Source organism: Nylanderia fulva, unplaced genomic scaffold (genome assembly GCF_048542155.1).
Source record: "Nylanderia fulva isolate GAGA-0341 unplaced genomic scaffold, ASM4854215v1 Scaffold2, whole genome shotgun sequence".
NCBI classification, from domain to species: Eukaryota; Metazoa; Arthropoda; class Insecta; order Hymenoptera; family Formicidae; genus Nylanderia; species Nylanderia fulva.
Window position 1 is genome coordinate 1,286,805 of NW_028190263.1, and position 17,477 is coordinate 1,304,281.

The 17,477-nt window shown below is 42.8% G+C and overlaps 1 long non-coding RNA gene across 2 annotated transcripts in view; it reads right to left on the reverse strand.

The window, feature by feature from the left end:
• LOC114945185 (uncharacterized) overlaps window positions 1-17,477 on the reverse strand; it is a 271,211-nt gene that overhangs the window by 234,753 nt on the left and 18,981 nt on the right. For both annotated transcript variants that reach the window (XR_003822359.2, XR_014924587.1), the window contains exon 3: window positions 16,133-16,166. This is a non-coding gene — a long non-coding RNA (uncharacterized LOC114945185). The remainder of the gene's footprint in view (window positions 1-16,132; window positions 16,167-17,477) is intronic.

Consider the following 17,477-nt stretch of genomic DNA (forward strand, 5'->3'; position numbering starts at 1 on the left):
TATACATTACATTTGCGTAATAGTCGATACTCGTTTTATTGTTCGCCACGATGTAACAAGCTTATCGCAGGCTGCTGACTCGAGTACTATAACCTGTTACGAGAGACGGAGAAATTAACTTTTGTCGTTTCGCCGCGTAAAACAAGTACGACTTGTCCTTCGCACGGTCAAGTCACGTAGACTTGACCTAGTCTCTCTCGGCTCGCGCGCGAGCCGAGAAGCCAGAACCAGAGTTACCGGTGCTGTCCCCCGGTGCTGGTTCCGGTATCGAAAAATTTCAAGGCGCCTGACATAATTACGGGTGTGCCTCGCGTGTATCGCGATTCCGCGCATTTGTTGCAATTTGTCAGTACCGCCCGCCCGGTGAATTGCCATTAAATCGCGCGCGAGATTCGATCTGGCTAGTAATGGCGCGTTATTACCGGCGAGCGACACGCGCGCGACTTATCAATTTATCGCACACGTGATCGACGCGGATATTAAAACGGCCGGCCGTCCGGGGTTTTGATAGACGACGCGATATCGCGTCACCACTCAAACTTTTCCGTCGCGTTTATTTTTCTTTTATTTTTTTCCGTCTGGTTTTCCGGAATTTCTACCGAGCCCGAACAATTGCGCGTGCGATATCGCGTGTTTTCGAAGCCGGAGGCGCGCGGAGGGACAGCGGAATCAACGCATTCGGAACGCGTTCCGCACGCAATGCCCTTTCGGCCTGCACTCCGCCGCTGTAATTCTCCCTATCTGGCCGTTTTTATCGCGCGGGCGTAAATCCCCGAGTGCGCGGCTAGTTTGCGAAACTGCGGGGTCGACTGCACGAATCGCCGCGAGACATCCCGGAGGAAAGAGGCTTGCGGACGGATTAAACGTCATTTATAAAACTGATTAGATGCTTCAAATTTCAATGCTCGGTATAATAAACGTTGTTCTCTCTGCGGCGTGTATAATTATAGCCGCGATACTATATTTGCACGGTTCCTTTTACATGTAAGAGAAAAACATATTTTTACACGAATGATATGCCAGTTTCATCGTCTATAGAAAACTATTTTGTATTTTCTTCATATCGCGAACAATAAAGGAATGTTATCTATAATGGGTTGAGTCGCGGCGAAACTTTTTCATGATATGCATGTTTGCGATTTTGCATCTTCCGATAAACATCAGACAATTTCCTTACGTAGATCTAATAATATAGACGGCAACTTTTCCGTTGTTGAGGAACGTAAAAGTTTTACGAACATTTCATACCTATGAGAACCACCCCATCTGTCGATATAAAAATAACAAAGCGATGCAATGCAATCCTAATAAAAATTTTATGCGTGTGAGCGATTTCTTTCAACTTTCGATCAAAAGATTCGTAGAAACTAACAATACAACGCTTCAAAGAAAATTAAGAAATATTTTATATAAATTATATGAATATAATTATCTACGCAATATTAATTATAATTTTTATTTTGGTTATATTCATACAATTGTGATATATTTTTTAAATAAGATTTTTTGTGCTTGAAATTTCTATTATTGAAGAGATAGTCATTCCGGTCTTGCCCAACTTGCAATTTCACAAAAGGTCCGTCGGGCAAACTTTCGAACCGACGATAAGACGGCACGCCATTTTGAGATAAGAAGTACGATACGACTTGGCTTCTGGCCAACGAAGACATCGTCGTTTTTGCAGAGTTTCTCGTGCGCCGGGTACGTGTCTATCGTAATAGTGGTCGTAATCCACTTCGATTAGAGAAACGTGGCGATACGTCGATCTATAGTTACTGATTTTATTTTTTTTTCTTTCGAGCGCGCGAGACTCGGCGGAATCATTACTCGCAATCGTCCCGATGATTCGAGAGATTAAAACGATCGATAAAAAAAATCTCAACGATGTTTGAACAATGGCGAAAGTTGCCGAGAGAACCGATCAAAAGTACATTAATATAAGAGATATGCGTTTTTAATTCCTCCGTAACTAATCGCACTATAGTTTTCCTGCCATCCTATAGCTCGCCTTCTCATCTCCCTCTACATCTACATATACATAAAATGCATGCCTTAAGAATCGTTTAGCTGGAACTTCCGCGAAGTTTCTCGCGCTCATTGACCTTGATTAATATAAGAATCATTCGTGCGAAGATTCAAATGAACTGAGTTATCGAGTTTTTAAATCAACGATTTAAAATTGCGGTGATTTCATCATCTTCGCACTTGATTACGACGAAATTAAAGCACATTTGTGTACAACAAGATTTCGCAGGTAAACTAATCAAAAGTGCATTAGTACGCGATGCGTTTTTAATTCCAGTTTCTATACTTTTGATCAATCAAACTCCGGCGGTGTCGATTCAGTTTTCCGTATCGTCGTTCAGTTCCTACGCTTTCGAAGAGAGTCAAGCCGATCAGAATTTTAAAGTCGGATCGAAGTTTGCTAATTATAAAGAATACGATCGAAACTTTAGACGGGAGAGGAAGATACGCACAACCGGAGCTTTTTACTACCGCGATAAAAGCGGCATCGGGAGTAATTTACTCCTCGCGTTCGTGCTTTCAGAAGGAAGTTTGATCGCAATTCAACTTCTCTATTCCACCCGCGATTTCTCCGGCATTCAAGGAAGTGAGGGGGGGGACCAAGGGGGGACGGACCAAACGAGAAGGATATCGGTACACAGGATAGTGTAGGCACAACGCGGCGAGTACTAGCGCCGTGAGACGTGCACGGATTTATGAACGGAGTCTTGGCGCTGTTCCAGGGGATTTCGAGTTAGCATTTATCCCCGCCGCCGTGCCTCGCTTTTCACGGGACGCAATCGAGTATGTATGGGTTAGCGCCGTGGGGTCCCATCCCCGAGGTGGAATGGGCCCGCGTGCATTACCCTACAGAGCGCTAAATTATGCGCGAGAGAGCTTTTTACTACCGCGGAAATCGCCGTCTCGATCCCGCCGGAACACTCGGCTCGGAAGACTCTCGCGGAAAGAGATTTTGATGCAGAGACAGTCCACTAGACCTGTTGGATGGGAGAAAAATTGATTGCGCAACTGTGATCGATCGTGTAAGGGGAGAAAGATTGTTTACAGATCAAAGTTTATTCATTTATTCGACTACTATGATTAAACTCGGATTGCGTAAGCTATACATATATAGTCAGTCGAGAAGCTCGATAAATGGCCAGCGTGTTTATAATGAGATATGAGATACATTATACGTACATGTAGCTAAATGTTTAAAAGATTTTTGAAAATATTTAAGCATTGATTGATCTGTCAGTCTCTCTCTCATTTTCTCTCTTAAAGAACGGATTTTCGTCATTCTCTTTTTTTTCTCCGTCTCTGTCAGAATGCCACGATGATTATAAACGCATTTCGAAATCGTTCTGAAAATGGTGATACGAATCTTATGATAATTGTGTCGCGTGTAAGCCGGTCGGGACAACATCGAATCATCGGTGGCACGTACGAGCGTCCAATTAAAAGTGGCAGAGCTCGAACGAGAACGGTCGAGCAATAAGAACAGGCGAGTAAACAAGAAATAATAAAGACGAGCCCGAGGAGGAGACGGCTTAAGAATACGGTAGCCGAGCTAAGTTATATTTGATGCGTTGATAATTAGTTTCGAGAGTAGCTCGGCCTCCTTCTTCGTTCGTCTACCTTGCTCTCTTTCTCTCTTCTCCTACTGGTTCTCCGCTCGGCGGTCCCGGTGGATCTGTCAAGTGTACCATTTATTTTCCAACTCGAGAGCCAAGAAACTGAATCCCCGTCTCGCTGCTGAAATTTTTGCTTTATGAAGAATGGCAACAAAAATTCCGAAAATCTGCTGTCAGCCACGACGAAAATCGGAAAACTTTATTTATGATGAAGAGGAGAAAATAGAAAGGAGAAATCTTTATTTCGTTCGTCTTATTTATGTTTTCACCAGAGGCTCCAAAATTTTCCAAAAATTTAAATTATTAAATTTTTCTCTTTTAAATAAAACATGAAATATATGTGCAAATAAGTTTCTATATGTTAATAATTTTTGTACCCATTCACGGTTAATCGTACAAATTTTTAATACCGCCAATTAGCATAATGAATCTTGAAACGAGCTCGATTATATCGCGACGTTCGGTTATAAGATGTAAGGTTCAATTCGGTAGCTGCGATGCCACGACACGTTCGAGTTATCTCGTTGCGTACAACGATTATCTGCAGAGAATGAACCATAGCGCGTTGACTTCGACAGGGCCGGTTTCAGAGGATCGCGCGCGAGATCCTCGAGAAAGATTCACCGTCGAGTCGTAATTTTGCGGGCCAACAGTTATCATCCTCAGAGATCTGTCGTTCGTTCAAGAATCATCCGTATTCATCGCTCGACCGCCCCTAAAACACGAGGCCTGGTTTTGCCGCCGACCTCTTGGCGGCTCCTAAACTTCATCCTTTCTCTCTTCGCTCGCTCGCGTACGGAATAATCCGAAAGAATATCTCCCCGGCAAACACTAGAAACGATCACGAGGAGAGTAAACCCGTCGATGATGATTATCCTCCTATCCGCGCTGATCGCACGAGAGTAATGGAAATGTATACATTCGTGTGTGCTGCGCATATTATATAAAATGATTATGTTCGAGTTATTATATCGTGGTATTATCGAAGACCGATGTGGGAGAAAGCGTAACTGCGTCGTATACCGACATATGTAATCGACTCGTACTCTTGTTCACAAAATCTCATTTCTACCACATCGAGAGAACCTGTCTCCTTCCCTACTCTTAAGCAAGATCTCCCTAGATTTACCTGTCGCCACAGAGTCGAGGAAAATCGTCGCGTGGCGAGGTTGCGGCCGAAGAGTGTCCGTCTTCGTTTCGCCTACGCATTAATCCAGCCCTGGTCTTTAGGACTCGTATGTAAATGCGACGCTATATTTAGACCAGTATCTCGGGTGTATAATACGTTCGGTTGGAGAATCTCTTCTCCGGAGCTCGGGGCGACGTTATGGGACTGTGTGCATGCTCGTACATGTTACGTGCGTGTATCCCCGAAGACGACCTGGTGTGCGAGAACGGCCAGGCCGATACGTACACGTGCGTGCGCCGTTGCAACTGCAGGACCCGCCAAACCGGTTACCCACGCGGCTCCTCGACACCAACACCAGTCCCCGGGACACCGACTCCAACACCAAACGGGGTCCCTCCGCGTATCGTTCGGACGGGAACACCATCCTCTCCGCGCCCTTCATCGATCCTCTTCGCCTTTCTCTTCTCTGCGCCTGCCTTCTCTCTTTTTCTTTCTCTCGTCCCCGCTCTCATCTCCTTGCGCCAACCACGGGGATATGCACGATCATCAAACCGCGCTTACTGCCGAGGTTACACACCCATCGACCCGGAGATGCCTTCCAATGGACAGCTGGAAAACCGATTGGGATTTCCTAGAAACCATCCTGCGCGACCTCCTCGCCCTTTAGTTTATACCATGGGGTTGAGCGGTAGATTATCGCGCTTTTGAGATTTCGAGTCTCTTTTCGCGCACGATATAGGTGCGCATTCAAAATCTTAAAAGGTATCTTTGCGATAATTATGAATGCACGAGACGTGATCGAATTTGTCGATTATAGAAAAATCGGTATATGTTATCTATAATTGTTTAGTTTACATCGTAAAAAGATTTGCGAGAAATTTTATATAATAAAGAAATAATAAAAATAATTTGTTGATTTATATTACAATTTCCAAACATATATATTCGACGTTAATAATAAATCGATAACGAATATAAAATAACAACATAATTGATATAAAAGGATTTGTGCAATTTTTATGCAAAATCGTAACCGTAAGTAAACGATAATTATGAATGCACGAGAGGTGATCGAATCTATTAGTCAATTATAGAAAAATCGGTACATGTTATCTATAATTGTTTAGTTTACACCGTAAAAAGATTGCGAGAAATTTTAAATAATGAAGAAATAAATCAAAATTATTCGCTAATTTATATTACAATTTCCAAAACATATATTCGACGTTAATAACCAATCGATAACGAAATAAATAGAATAACAAAATAATATAGTACACGTATAAAGGATTCTTGTATACGCTTCTAAATAAACGTGCACGTCGTACACGTATGCTCTTCTACAACGATCTAATATAGGGTAGGTAATCCTACATTCGCTCGACGCCCAAGGATACGCAGTGCCCGCGCTCGAAAATCGTGCAAGTCGTCGAACTCTGGTGCACGAAATAACCTTGAGACTTTCGTCACCGGAGGGGGGCACGGCCTCTCTTAATACTTGACGTAACCGCACGAAGAGCGCGAGAGAAGGACGGATCGAAAGAAAGAGGGAGGGAGAAAGAAAGAGGCACCCACGCTGCATCGTGCCTCGTTTCTATACACACGGACGAGCGAGTGCGTACGCGAACGATATTTATGGCGCAGGTGACACGCGGATGGAAACGAATGCCCAGGATTCTCCGAGATGGGCGCTCTGAGATAATCGCGCATCGGCGCGTACCGGAGGAAAAAGCATCTCATGAAAAGAATGCATGTGTCTCTGTACGTATGGAAGATCGGCGGATTCCTCGCGTTTCTTCGCGTTCGCGGTAAAAATATTCCGCGAATATGCGCCTCGTGTTTCGCCCGTCTAAACTTCATCCGTCTTCATCGGGTTTAACTACGGTCGCGCGACCATGCACGACCGATGCATCGAAAAAAGCATTGGCGAGATCTCCATCCCATGGACAGAGACAGATCTCCCGTTTCAGTAGCGCGCGCTTTTATACGTCGCCTACGGCTTTTATATTTCGCTACGTCGAGAGAATGGCAAGAAAAACCCAAGTCGAAAGAGCATCCGAGCTCGAGACTCTTCGTTTCTTCGTTTAATCGCGCCTTCGGGATACACGTTCGAGTGACTTCATCAAATCGTACGTGCCTGTTGAGTGTAATAAGGGTCGAGTCGAATCTAGCTTTCACTCTCCGAGATTCTATATTCCTCTAAAATGTTATTTACGATCATATAAAATACATCGGTGACCGTACATCGGGAAAAATGTTATCATGACAATAAAAATATATCTTGAAGCTTTATCCTTCGTCAAGTTAATCTCGCACGATCACGCACGAACGATGAGGATCGAAAATAAAAATTATTGGTATATTAAAAAGATACGGTTATCTTAATTCAGCGAAACTAAACGAGGTATGACGCGAGCATGCTAGTTGTATGAAACGACGATTGACGTGACGGTGACTTGCGGCTTGTATATGCGTGATATGCAACTTGGACACGTGGGGAAACTGGCGTGGCGCGCCACGCTGCGATACTATTATTTACTATTATTTACTATTCGTGTCGCGGGCCGTTAAAGTCCGTGCCTCGTGGCCGTATATGCTCGCGCGATAATTGGACGATCGAAGCGAGAAATCTCTCGCGAGTGCCATTTAAAAGTGATTTGCTTCCGTGCACGAAGCGCACACCGCTAATGGAAAGGGAGCGCGCACCTGCTTTTGGAAATTACGAGGCCATTCGTGACCATTTTTTCAGAGCTCGTTGTTCGCCGACAATGAGGCGAAATTTAACGAAATTGCTTATGCAACCCGTTGTACGCATGATAATTTCATAATTTCATATACAAACGCGACACGCATACGCGTTGTGAAATTTTCAAAGATTTCAAAGAGAGTAAAAAGTAAGCTTCCCTTCTCAGATAAATAGAGATAATATTATGATTTATGTCTCGCGTGGCATTTCTATCCGCCGATAGCATCCGTGGCTGATCAGTAGAACACAAATTCTCGATCGTTTAACGAGCGAGATGCATCGATAAGATTCATCGCGCCAATTTGTATCTCGTATAAACACGCCGGTAGCAATTATAGAAATTTAATAGTCATATATTTGCTGTGACATTAAAATCATTTGTTACATTAGCGGGGAAAAACTTTGCGTGAGAAACGACAGGGAGCGGAGTCAATTATATACAATATGTTACTTCAGAGGATCGGTGCAAGTATGATCGATAATTTCTGTAAAATGATCCCACTAATACAGCAGTCGTTGAGAGATGGCTCGATAAATAATTAGTTGCCGTTAGAGATGACTTGCGTCATTACGATATTTTTTGTCAATACACGCTTTTTTGAATTATGTCGTAATTATTTCCGCGTACCTTCTTGCGACTAATTGCAAGTAGTTATTATCACCAAAAACACATGTCACGTCTTACGAACGTTATTCCAGCTCGAAAAAATTATATATAATAATAATATATTCTGTGTTATTATTAATTTCAATGCAGACGAGATAAGTGAAATAGAAAACTATGAAGAGTGTTCTCGTCACGCTACGAGAGCGTATAAATTACTCTGTTTATTCAATAACGTCTTAAACTGTAATATAAAATTAATAAAATAAACTGAACAGTGTTAAAGTTTTCCAAAAGTCTCAGAAATATATTTTTCCACACACGTACCTATAATCTCGCGTATCGAACGGGAAAGAAAGATGTAGCAAATTAAAGAAATTACCGTCTAAATGTCGAGAGAGAAAAAAAGAGACGGAGAGAAGTAACTTCGATATCGTTTTAAAATTGTACGTCTTAGGCTAATGATAAAACAGTATCGAATAACAACATTGCAGACTGCGTAGATAACTTGGAAAGCGTTACACTTCAATTTGGATAATTGATGCATATATCTCTGGCGAGGAAGGGGAAGTTATTAAGACGCGGAGCAATTTAACTCACGCAGTCAACCGGCCGCGCGGTCACCTCTAATAACACGTCTCCAATCGAATACGGAGCAGCGAGGAATAACTGCGTCATACCCTCTCGCGCTAATAAAGCGATTCTTCGGAGTTCGCGCGCGCTCTAGCTTCTCGCGCTCTGCTCTTGAACCGAGAGAGCTGAACCAAGTGGATGATATATAGGAAGAGGGGCGAGGCCTCGGAAGGAGCATTCGATTCCGCCGTTATTGTCCGAGTTTTACCGCAATAAGTTTCCAGGATAATCTGCGCGTAAATGGAGGAACTAGAGGAGCCAAAGGCGGGTAGCCGAGAACGGATAATGACAGGCCCCGACTCGTTAAGGTGCCTACGTATAGAACCACGAACAAAAAGACCGAACTGACCGCCAACGACCGACACAACCGATCGACCGACCGACCGACCGACCGACGAACGGACGAAGGCTAAAAAGAAAAACCAGGGCGCGCACCTGTGCACCTAGCAGTAACACTTTATACTGCGCCTCGATGATGTAAACGTGAACGTAAATGAGAATAAGCGGCCGGACTTGAGAAAATTGCATAGTACATTGAGAGCTGACCGTGCTCTCGCGAATGCAACCATTCGTTCCGTCATTTTTACGGTAACGTTAAGGGGGTCTATCGACGACTCTTTTTCGTCAGACTCTCTATCGGTGTTGATCGCGTTCGTTCAGATTAAGATCGTAACACATCTTTTCACTTATAGCCTTTCGAAGAATAAATTCGATTTTACGAGCGAGACCGCGTACCTGATCCCGGTAGTTTCTTTATACGACGAATGTGAGCGAAAGTCTCCGGAGATTTCGTAAAAGTCATCTTCCATGACCCACGCCGCGGGGATAAGAGCGTGCCGTCTCTGTCTCTTGTGACACGTTTTATAATACCTCGCGCAGTTAACCAATTATTCATGTTTCCATAAGAGTACGTAATATATCGCGTATATTATCAAATCCTCTCCAGAGATAATCTTGTAAATTAGAAAACGATCTAATATATTCCCAAATTATACTAAACCGCGCGAGTCTGTGCACAGCGAGATATGTGAAAACAAGAGTTTATTATCACGACTCTCGTATTACGCGCGGAATCTCCAAGATTCTCCGCAAGATTATCGACATTTTCTCAAGAGAAAAAAAAATCGATATGTACACATGGCATCAATAACGCGCGAAATAACAAGTTTGCGAAGAATTCGCAGGTGGCAGCTCGTAAAGACGGCTTTATATCGCTGATTTAAGTTTATTACGGCGTCACGCGGACTGGGCAGACATGCATCAATCAGACATCGCCGGCAGCTGAACGAGTTCTAAGTTCGCCGGGAAACGGAAAAGCGCGACCGCGAAACTTTTCTAAATTCGCCGTCGTTGGGGCGACGCGACAAAAATCGCGGCTCCGGATGATAAATTCCGAAGCACGTCATAAACGCGCTTTTACGGCGCGCATAAATTACGAGCCGCGGAGCTGCATATCGAAAGCGGTTCTTGCTACTGCACCGAGAGCGACATTATCGCGACGCGACAATACCACCGGTCTCTCTGTCTTTCTCCCTCTCTCTCTTTCTTGGCGATCCGCGCGCGTATTGTACGCGCGAGCGGAGTTAAACGAATAAAGACACGCGTGTGCGTGAACGCGTACGCGAGCGAGCGTACGAACGGACGGGGGGCATAAACACGGGTCATTATACACACGTAAAAGCCGCATCGTCGTCCTCGTCCTCGTCCTCGTCGTCGTCGTCGTCGTCGTCGTCGTCGTCGTCGTCGTCGTCGTCGTCGTCGTCGTCGTCGTCGTCGTCGTCGTCGTCGTCTCTTCGAGAGTCGAGGAGGTGAAGTTCATTGCCTCCTCGTATGCGCGCGCGCGCATTCGCGTTGGTGTGCGTGCACGTTAGCCCTGGGTCCCCCGAGTGCATCTGTGTCGCTCGTAAATATACGAGTCACGTGCTGCCTGAAGACGTCAAAATGTGAGACGTAACTCAAGGCGAGAGATACACCCGGTGAGCGCGATGACTCCCACGCGGCGAATCGGCCGGATCGGATGCTCCTGTCGATCGATTCGACCGACTCGCCTCGACAGCGATGACTTTCAATCGGCTATTGCTTCCCGGATTGACGGCTTGACGGGGATTTTGTCGGCGCGCGAATTTGCACGAGTTAGAGATCGACTATCCGCTCGGCGCGAAATGCGGGATTATTTTGCAGACCGTAAAAAAAAAAAAAATGTTTGAATTTATATATTTAAATTTTCTTAAATTTCTCGAATTTGAGTTCTCTGGTTAATTACAATAAAATTGTTAGAAAGTATACAAACGTTATACTTGAGTATTGATTTTATATTCAGCAGATTGCACGAGTATTTTTTGTTCCACATCTTCTAAAGAGAAGGATTGATTTATTATTTAAATAAAAAAAGATAAAGAGAAATTAAGAGAGAATTTGTTTCTTTTTTCATTTAAATAATAATTAGAGAAGCATTAGAGAAGAGCAAGCTTAAATCTGTGGAAGCTGCTTTTTAATATCATTTTTACTGCATTAAAAAATTGTGCACGCATCTGAAATAAATCATAAAGATAGTGACATGTAAAAAAAAAAGAAAGAAAGAGAAAAGACTTCGCTCCGAGATTTTAAATCTACGAGTTTATTTCGAGAGACCGGTGTAAAGTCGATTTAAATAAGCTGAAAAATCTTGCCAAAATTGATACGCCGCAGCAACGCGTCGCGTCGCCTTATATCCTCGTTTCTCATTGAAATTCATAACATTTCCAACTACTAGAGGTTTATATATGCGCCAGTTTTGAGATAAGCTGGTTCGCGTATGCAATATATTCGGTTTTACAGGAGGGAGCAAGAGGGCAAGATACTACGCATTAAATCCCGTCGACACGATAATCCGAAGGAACTGATATCCACCGGAGCGGCCTCGCTGGCGAAGACTAGGTCTTGTCTAATCGCGAATGCAAATACGAGAGTCACGGATGATGTGTATCGCGCGTAATAGAGAAATGATGATTGACAGCGCGCGGCAACGCGCGTTCGCACCGAAGAAATGATATCTCGATTCGTGAAACGGGAATCGAGTAAGGACTATCGACTCGATAAGTAGGTGGATTACATTTAAGACCGACTTGACAACGCAACGCTCGCAACAAGTTCTCTCGGGGAGGACGCGGTTTGGTGGGGCTCGCTTAAAAGACTGCATCGCGCAAGAGAGTATAAGAGAGGAGGCGAGCAAGCTCGTCGAGGAACGACGAAGACGAGTGGAGATAGAACGTGTGCGCAGCGCGTTGCTACCGTTCGTTGAAAAGGGACGAAGAAATTACGTTGTGGCGCAGCTTATGCGCCCTCGGGGCACCATTATATGGTAATCTCTGCATCTCCTTCTCTCCCTCCCTCGCATCTCAATGCGTTTTCTTTTCTCTCTTTCTCTTCGCTTTCTCGTCCCTCTTTGTTCATCTAGCGCTCAAGATTCTTTTTGCGGTCTCCCTCTTTCTCTCTGTATTCACCTATCTCGTTGGACGTTCTTCTCTGGTTTTATCCTCCGTCTCTCTTGCTCGGTGAAGCATACACGTCACAGCATTTCTCCTATTCCGTCGTTCGCTTCTCGGTCTTTCCTCTCGTTCTGCTTCTTCTTCTTTTTTCTCCCTTTTTTTCTCGTCCCTCTCTCTCTTTCTCTCTTATTCTTCTCTGGATTGTTCGCGCATCTCTACCTTTGGCCCTCTTTCCTCTTTTAGTTTATTTTCCACTGCCAGTGGGTAATTGTACTCTTTCTCGTTTTTACCTGCTCGATGCTTTTCTCTCGTCCTCCTCTCCCTGCATGTACCAGTGCTCTCCTATTCGTTTCCGTGTTTTTTGTTCATCTCCTTCTTCTTCTCCTTTCCTCCAGCTCTGTTTTACTTTACCTTCTGACTGAGTTCGCTGTCTCTTTCTGAAAGGTCAGATTTTTCGCTGCCGGTTCTCGCCCGCATACAACAAAAAAAGAAGGCAACCCAGCATCGGGTTTGCCTCGGGCCCGCTTCGAATTTAATTATTCGTCGCTTAATTATGGGACGAAAATTATACGGCTACAATTATTTTCTCTCGAGAATTGTCGTTCCCCTTTATCGACGATTTAATACAACGGTCGATTGCACACCTCGCACACATTTTACGAATTTTATACGGCGATGTAACATACCAGTTTTTTTATTTTCTCTTTCCTTCTTCTCTTCTTCTCTCGTTTGATATACTTTATAAAATATTTTTTTAAATACTATTAACTCTGATGTTACACTCTGGAGTAACACTCTGCAGCTTGAAATTAAATCGAAAACAGTGTGTAGAACGTGTATATATATTCACGGACATGAGAATATATGTCTGAATTATGGTATTCATAGTAGCACGTTTCGCACACGTATCGCGCGCAAACAGACGTCTTTACACAAACAATTTACCGGAGAAAACTCGACTACGAATTAACACGCGACATCTGGGTGTCAAACCGTTGAATAGACAGTGATAGGTGTCAGGTGCTACTAGAAAGACGGTGTTTACTTCCCCGCATCTCGCGAAATTCCAAATGTTTATCCATGCTTTTTGCCTTACAAACAGAATGGGTTAATGCGCTTCTCGCGAGAAATATTTGCGGGTAAAGCGTTGATATGTATTCCAGAAAATAATTTATCACCTGCACGATGTGTAATAAAATTTAAATAATTTGTAATTTGCGTATGAATATTTAACTTTTGCTGTTTTCCTCGAATAAGAATTGGACGACAATTTATGGATAAAGTTTTCAAGAGCTGTTTATTGTACTACTATGTATATTACTTTATGTATTACTCTCTATTCGCAAGAATAATAAAGCCCGTGAAAATCGGTTCGCGACGTCAGAAGGGGGTTGTTTTGCACGCAGCTCCAGCGAGACGGAAACTCGCTGGATTCTATAATGGGTAAAGCGATACGCAGCTCGTGTTTATGGGTAAAGACTAGAAGGTGCGGAGGGTAAGAGAGAAATAGATAGATAGAGAGAGAGAAAGAGAGCCATTGCGAGCGTATATTGCGCTGCTCTGCCCTCACCTCTCGGTAATTTAAACGACGTATGTATGCATGGGGTCGATGAGTTATGGGGTGTTAAAGCATAGGTGACTTAACCAGCCGATGCGTACGCGTGTATCCTCCGAACTTTACCGGGATCGTCAATAATGCAGTACTTTACGCGATACCGAGGTGTAATCTCTCTGCCCCGGTGTTACGAGTGGGGAATATTCTCTCACTGATTTAACTCTCCCTCTCTCTTTATTTTTCTCTCTCTCGCTCTTTTTTGGAACCGCGTACGCGTTGCATCGCGCAGAGCGAGCGCTCGTGTAAAAGAGTGCATGATCCGTTCAATGTGCGCTCATAAAGTTTATTCGTTAACGCGCCGACCCGAGAGATGTAACTAGAAGTATCGACGCATTGGCACGGTCCCGCGTGCTGTGTCCGATGAAAAATTGATGGGATGAAAATTTAATACCCCCTCGTTGGCGCGTATATGCGCCAACGCGGAGTGAAAAGGTCTGTACGTTTTCATTATGCGATTTCAAATGAAAGTATCCCAAGCGAAACGATCAATCCGAGCCAGCGCATTTATCGCGTACAAGTAGATTAAACGAGAGGCCATTTTTTTCTTCCATTAAACCAACCTGCTATTGTTGCACAGAATCGCGAGCATTGAAAAGGTGCACACGCGTGCTCGCTAATTAATTTTATCACCTAATATTTTAATGTGTGATCGCCTTTTTTTGAAACAACATTTTTTCTCAAAACATCTAGGGTCGGTAGTAATTTCGAATAATATACAGATAATGAAAGAAACTTGCGCGTTTAAGTCTTAATTCAGTTATTTCGGTGGTCTAAATGAGAACCAACGTCGTGGCCTTTGGCTCACGAGCGCGTTACATAAATTCAACAATACCGCCGCTTAACGACTAACGATAAAATTTAAGAAACAGTATTGTGTGTCGAGTCTCGCGCTCGCGTAGAAAGGAGTCGTTAAATAAGGCTGCTCAACCAGTTGAATTGGCGGCTCAATGTGGCGCGTGCTACCAACACACTGCATCGCTCACGGAACGCACCCGACCGGGTGCTCTCTTATTATATTATGCATTATTATCTACTTATCGTGCTATTGTCCGTATTGACTTTATTGGAGCCGATTCTGGACAAGCCCGGTCTCTCTTCACCACTGACAATTCGGATCATTTTGACAACGCGCGCACAATGAGGCGAGAGGTCTCGAGAAAAAGAGAAAGAGAAAATATCAATTATCGAGCGCGCGCGCGCTTATAAACCGCGTCTCGTAACTGCGCAGCAACATTGACAAGTTGCAGCAATAGCGAAAGAAATTCAATGACGCTTTCAAAAGCGTTGTCAGATATTTATATTTATTTTTCGATTTTTAATATACAGCCCCGCCAATATCACAATGACAAGACTGTAATTATATCCGCGGTAGTAGTAATTCGCGTATATAGATTCGATTTTATCAAATTACGGAAAATGTGATACGTGTATAATTTTCTATCGCAGTACATGTAATACGGTTGATATTTCCTGCCGTATTTATGTCCACTTTCTCGAATCTCTCGATTGATAAGTTCGCCTCGTTTATTCCGCTTCTCCTACAAGATATAGTCGCGCCTCAGAATCTCTTGTGTGTATATACCGCTAGACTACTACTATCCATTATCCATTTACGAACTGACACAGTTAGCGTGATCTGATAGCGGTCCGTAGCTGCGCCTTCTCGCGCGAGAAATCGAGCGTGCTCTCGCGAGGTATATAACGAGTGCGCGTGCCCGCGATCGGAAACCCGGCGGAAAACTAAAAGCGATCGGGAGCGTTACCAGTTTTACTGCCCTACGGGATTTCTTATCTTATTGCCGCGCAATTACGTAACGCGCGGCGAACCAGTTATTGTATGGATGCTGGCATTAAACTCGTTGAAATAATGCAGCAACAACCGTGAAATAAAGCGGCGCGTTGGTCGCGCCTGAAAGGGAGAGAGGCTGACGTAATAATATACGGACAATTTTTGATTTCGAATTGGTCTAACCGTACACTCGACTCTCCGTACCACGACTAAAGCACGCGATGTTGAAATTATCCGAAGCTATATATGATTATCATTTTTATATTGTACTCACGTGGACGTCTATAGTTTGCTGTCGAGACTTTACAACAAACGGTTGTGCGTATATATGCATGACAGTAAATAATAACTTTCTAAAAAGAGACATAAAAATACGCCAAGTGTGTACAGAAAAATATCTAAACAATTGTAGGCGAAGGGGAAAAATTTATAAATAATTAAGATATACAGATTTATAATAATATAATATGTACTTGGCGTCTTTTTTGTGAAATAAAACTTCATCGCTCACCGGTTGATGTTGCGGCGGAGTTCTTTTTCTCTCTCTGTAACATACAAATACAAGAGCCAAATTATAGCAGCATTCAAAATAATTGGTATCTTAAAATATATTATTAAGGTGTATATAATAAGAAAATTTCGTCAACAAAAAATATTCCAAAGCGAGTATCCACGAATACCAATCAATTTTTTTACAGTTAATACTTTCTTCATTATAAAATACGTATAAACATAATGTAAAATATGAAATGTATTATATTATAAAATTATATAATAAAATCGCTGAAAATGTTCAGATTAATTTAAATTAATTATATTAATATGCGACACCGTTCTATACATTATTTAAATCACTCGATCCACTTATTAATCGCGATGCGAGATATTCATAAGCAAAATAATTAATATCTCAAAAAATTATTATTGTACGCACCGATACTCATATTCAATCTTTACAATAAACAGATATTTTATAGAGAATAATTTTATAAATTTTGGAAAGATTATTATGTATAGATATTTTTATATAGTATAATAAATATGATATTAATCTCCCAACAATTGCATATTTTTTTCACCTTGTAATTTTTTATTTTACGTCTCGATACAATAGATATTGTTTCTGGAATAGTAAAACAGAGCTTTCAGTTTATTCCTCGTTTGTCATTTCGACGTAATGAAAGAAATTTCTCAATTATTGCCGCGACCATAAAGTAGTCGCTCTGTCACGCATCATCGCATCGAGTATGTCGACGTGTTATTTTTTAATTCCGCTTTAGGGCTGCCCTTAATTAACGTGCCGATGAAGCAGAAAGAAGGGACGTGCGCGCGCACACACACACACACACATCGGAGTGTCAGATTAATTCGTCGGGCTCGCCCTCGTGTTTCCAGGTTCATGTGCGAACAAACGCGCGACGTCAAGAATGTGCGTTTATTGTGACTTGAGGACTTAGGGCTTCCTACGGCGAGTAATATGTCGCATAACGCACGGTAACACTAAACCGATGCAAGAAGAGTGTCAGGTTTGTAATCCAATAGCAAACGTGCTAGGCACACTTGTTGTGGCATGCGCCAACTTCGTTCGGAGAAATCCTTCATTATTACTCCTCTTTTTGTCTTCTCGTCTTTCGCAAAATGAAAAAAATGGATCAAAATTCACAATATATTTTACTGGTTAAATGACGAAGCTAAAGCATTAATTTCCGTGACGTTTCATTCGCGAAAAATTCTGAAAACATTTAATTCTACGAGTCGTGGATCTCGTCCTGTCGCGGTTTTTCGAAATCGTCATTAATCATTATACACGGCTCGGATTTTATTTTTGACGCGAAAAAAGTCGCTGTTATAAGATA